This window comes from Heptranchias perlo, chromosome 20 (assembly GCF_035084215.1).
Source record: "Heptranchias perlo isolate sHepPer1 chromosome 20, sHepPer1.hap1, whole genome shotgun sequence".
Classification (NCBI taxonomy): domain Eukaryota; kingdom Metazoa; phylum Chordata; class Chondrichthyes; order Hexanchiformes; family Hexanchidae; genus Heptranchias; species Heptranchias perlo.
The window spans coordinates 21,367,379-21,372,532 of record NC_090344.1 but is presented as its reverse complement, the minus strand read 5'-3'; the positions used below and the strand labels follow the sequence as shown (position 1 = coordinate 21,372,532).

Here is a 5,154-nt window from a genome sequence, read left to right as displayed (position 1 = left end):
TATCAGGGAATGGACATGAGCAGGTCGATTTACGTCACGCTCCGGTCGCTTTGCATCGCCCCCGACACACAGAATAGAATCATGGAAAGGTTACAGCATGGAAAAAGGCCATTCGGCACATCGAGTCCGGACCGAGTCTCTGCAAGAGCAATCCAGCAAGACCCCACCACGCCCTTTCACTGTCGCCCTGTATTTTTTTTTCATTTCAAATACTTATCCAGTTCCCTGTTGAAGGCCATGATTGAATCTGCCTCCACCACCCCCTCGGGCGGTGCATTCCAGATCCTAAACACTCGCTGTGTAAAAAAGTTTTTCCTCATGTCACCTTTGGCTCTTTTGCAAAACACCTTAAATCTATGTCCTCTGGTTCTTGAACCTTCAGCCAATGGGAACAGTTTCTCTCTATCTGCTCTGTCCAGATCCTTCATCATTTTGAATACCTCGATTAAATCTCCTCGCAGCTGTCTCTATTCCAAGGAGAACAACCCCAGCTTCTCCAGTCCATCCATGAAACTAAAGCCCCTCATTCCTGGAATCTTTCCAGGAATCACCCACCATCAACATCCAGGTGGTCACCATGAACCAGAAAGTTAACTGGACCAGCCAGCTGAATGCTGTGGCAACAAGAGCAGGTCAGAGGCTGGATATTCTGCGCCGAGTAACTCACCTCCTCACACCCCAAAGCCGTCCCACCATCTGCAAGGCGCAAGTCAGGATTGTAATAGAATATCATGTGATGGTCATCTACATGAAATGTTAACTCTGTTTCTATATCTAAAGATTCTGCCTGACCTGCTGAGGATGTCCGGTTTTATTTCAGTTTGGCAACATCGGCAGTATTTTCATTTTGAATAAAGGAGCTTTCGCAAATTTGCGCATGAGACGAGGTGGCCGAGTGGTTAAGGCGATGGACTGCTAATCCATTGTGCTCTGCACGCGTGGGTTCGACTTTCATCCTCGTCGACGTTGTGTTTAATCTTGTTTCTTTGATTCAGTCCATCCAGAAGGTCGGCAAACGGCAGAAGGAAGTTTTTGCATTGTTTGCTGAAATCAGCAACAGTTCCGACCAAGAAGGTATTGAGATTGCAAGGTCGCGAATAATAAAAGTGGACAGTGGTGTCGTTGTAAAACGAGTAAATCTTGTAGTCAACGTAAGAGAAATGTATGTACCATAATTATGATTTATGTCCGGATCATTCCGTGTCTCGATCGGTGTAAAAGGGATGTGCTGTCAGTCACGGAAATTTTCCGTGTCTGTGTCTGTTTAAAAGGGATGTGCTGTAAGTCTTGGATCATTCCGTGTCTGTGTCTGTTTCAAAGGGATGTGCTGTCAGTCCCGGTTCATTCCGTGTCTATTTCACCCGATTATCTTGATACCTTTTTCCTTCTGAACTGAAATGAAGATCCTCTCTGGAGAAGAAGGTTCACCGCCTGCTGTTGACATCAAGTTCATTCTGCTGGGCTTCCATTCCAATCTCCGCACTCTATCCCCCATTCAGTCCCACCCCGCCTGGACAGTATAATCTGCGATATTCATAAGGGAATGGAGAAGCCGAATATCACGGTTATAATTTTCTTGGCTCCACAACACTGAATATTATCAATTCCAACGATTCAGAAGGTAATCATAGAATCATAGAATCTTACAGCATAGAAGGAGGCCATTCGGCCATCGTACCTGTGCCGGCGATTTTTCGAAGTCCTGTCCAAATTAGTCCCACACCCCAGATTTTCCCCATAACCCTGCAAATTAGTCCTCCTCAAGTACATGTCCAATTGCCTTTTGAATGATCCTGTGGAATCTGCTTCCACCACCCTTTCAGGAAGTGCGTTCCTGATCTTAACAAACCCTCTGTTTGAAAAAAAATCTCTTAAATTCCTCTCTGGTTATTTTGACAATTATTTTAAATCTATGATCTTTGGTTACCGACCCAGTTGCCAGAGGAAACAATTTCTCCCTGCTTGCTATTTCAAAACCCCTCATTATTTTGAATACCTCTCTTTGGTCTCCCGTTAACCATCTCTGCTGTCAGGAGAATAATCCCAGATTCTCCTATCTCTCCAAATAACTGAAGTCCCTCATCCCTGTTATCATCCAGGTCAACCTGCTCTGAATCCCCTTCAATCCTTTTTCATCCTTCGTATAGTATGGTGCCCAGAAGTGTACAATATATTCCAGCTGAGGCCTAACCAGTGATTTGTAAACGTTTTGTGTGAATTCCTTGTATTTAAATTCAATGCCCCCATTTCCAAAGCCAAATATCCCATACGCTTTTTAACTACCTTATCAACTTGCCCTGTTTTGTGAATATGCTCCCACAGGTCCCTCTGCTCTTGCAACCCCCATAAATTGTCCCATTTAGATTATACTGCCTCTTCTTGTTCTTCTTCCAAAAGTGCATGACTTCACACTGATCGGCGTTAAATCTGTCACGTGACTGCCCATTTCACCATTCTGTCCATGTTCTCCTGAAGTCTGCTACTATCTTCCTCACTATGCTCTAAGTTGTCAAGTTTTGTATCATCCGCAAATTTCGAAACTGTACTCCCTATTCCTACATCCAAGTCATGTATATATAACAAGAAAAGCAATAGTCCTCATACCGACCCCTGGGTGATCCCACTGCATATTTCTCTCCAGTCAGAAAAACATCCGTTCACCACGACTCTCTGCCTCCTATCCTTTAGCTAATTACGTGCTTCTAGTTTTCGAATAAGTCTGTTATGTGTTAATTTCTAAAATGTGTCCTCAAAATAACTGTAACCCCCTAATTTTATTCTTAAGCAATGAGAATACAGATATTAAGACCGAATGATAGATTGGGTTCATTCCCATTACCCGAAGGTGACGGGACCCGTGGAGATGAAATCCCATCTGGGCTTATATTTTCTGAAAACGGAGACGGAAACATAGCAAAGATCATCCTGTCGAAATACAATAAATGGACTGAAGATTCTACAGTCTGGAAACCTGGGCGTTCCAGAAACCCGTCTGGCCGTTCAAAGAAGCTGGATAAGTCCATCAGGGGGAAAGGCAGAGAGGGAAGAAACGCAGACAGAGATATCGAGATGCATGCAAAGAAAAATAGTATAAATCTCCAAATTCTGTGATTGAGCAGATTTTAAGGTGCAGCTTGAAGGCAATTCTTGAAATTTTTGAGGTGGACAAACAGGAACTCTGCCAGTCTGCATGTTCCAGACATGTATCCACCTCATGTTTACCGCCGGCAGGCAAGGGTTTCACACTGAGCCACCAATGCACACACCGTGCAGTCTGCAGCGGTGTGTGCATTGGTGGCTCAGTGTGAAACCCTTGCCTGCCGGCGGTAAACCATGAGTTTGTTTCCAGGACAATGCAGCATCCTTTACCTTTTGTATTCTGCACCCATGAGATCGCCTGAATTGGGATAAATTCATGTGACGGCTTCAATCTGTCCAACTTCTTGAAAGATTATCTTCATTTCGTCTCCGTGTGTTACGTGGACAAACCCATTGCATTCTGTCCTCTGGTGCTCAAACATGTTCTGCTGGAAATAAGTCAAACCTGCCTTCTGCACCGCTGAAAAGATGTGAGAAGCCAATTGGTGATTTTTGACTAAAAATGGGGACACAACGGGGCTTATCCTGGATTTGAACCAATGAAACTCCCTGAGCGAGAATCAGACCCAAAGACCAACTGGCAACAGAGCCGTGCAACCACTGTAAAATTTCGCTGCCACGCAGCCGATCCGCCATCCTTTCAGAAGGCTCTGTCGATAGAATCCCGCTTTCTTGTACAATGTCAAGTTCTGCACTAATTATATCACATCAAATATATCAAATTTGTTTTGAATGTACGACTTGTATTATCAAGTAACACTTTACAGAATGAATTACTCTGAAACGACATTGTCGTCTGTCTCGGCATCGTCATAGTTTACACTCCACCATAAGTACACTTTACTCAAATTGCTGCTTTCATTCACTATGACAGCGAAGATCCATGAATGTGGATACATCAGCGACCAATTTATCAGCTGGGTTGCACCTTTCCTTTTCCTACTGTCTCAGTCTTTTTTTTCCTTTCACATTCTCTGCTATTGTTGCTGGTGAGATCAGCTGTCGCCGTTCAAGGAAGCCTGAGAAGTCCATCGGGACAAAACAGAGAGACAAGAGACAGAGACAGGGAGAGAGAGAGAGATGCAGACAAAGAAAATAAAGAGTAAAAATGTCAGGTTTTGCAAACTAGCAGAATTTAAGTTACAGATTGGGAGAGATTCCTTCTCGGGTCTTGAAATCTTGCAAGAGAAGATCCGACACTAATTAAAAGCACCGGCCACGCTGTGGAATCTCTCATTCTGGGAGAGAGATAAATGCGGTCAATTAATCTATTTCAGCACTGAAGTGATCTTGAAACAGAAGCTCTGCGAGCAGAATTCAAACCTGCGCAGGAAAACCTCAATTGAATTTTGAGTCCAACGCTTTAAACACTCGGCCACCGCAGCTGTAAACGGCATGTTCGTTCAGATCGGATTCCAAATGGACACTTGCCGCTATTAAGAACGCGCGCATTGGTTGTGCAGGGGTCGAATTCTCACCTCTTATGCGGGAGAATTTGGTTCGATTTCCGGCCAATGCAGAATCATTCTCACCAATGAGGAGCTGAGGAATATAAGTATGCCATTTCACCCCTCGAGCCTGTTCCGCAATTCAAACAGATCATGGCTGATATGTGACCGAACTCCATATAATCGCTTTAGCCCCGTATCGCTTAATAACTTCAGTTAACAAAAATCGATCAATCTCAGGTTTAAAATTAACAATTCAGTTCGCATCAACTGCCGTTTGCGGAAGAGAGTTCGAAACTTCTCCCTCCCTTTGCTTTGGAGAAGTGTTTCCCAACTTCACTCCTGAAAGTCCTGACCCTAATGTTTCGGCTATGTCCCCAAGTCTTGGACATCCCAACCGGCGGAAATAGTTTTTCTCGATCTACTCCATCAGTTCCCCTTAATATTTTGAAAAGTTCGATCAAATCAGCCCTTAATCGACTGAATTCGAGGTAAACCCCAGTTTGTGTAAACTTTCCGCCTAATTTAACCCTTGGTGTCCAGGTAACATTCTAGTAAATCGACGCTGCACTCACTCCACAGCCAATATATCCTTCCGAAGGTGCGT

The 5,154-nt window shown here is 44.1% G+C and overlaps 1 non-coding gene across 1 annotated transcript; it reads left to right on the top strand.

Moving 5' to 3' along the window:
• Nucleotides 1–881: 881 nt before the first annotated feature.
• Nucleotides 882–963, top strand: trnas-gcu (transfer RNA serine (anticodon GCU)). The gene has a single exon. It is a non-coding gene; the product is annotated as a tRNA-Ser (tRNA).
• The last annotated feature ends 4,191 nt before the right edge of the window (nucleotides 964–5,154 follow it).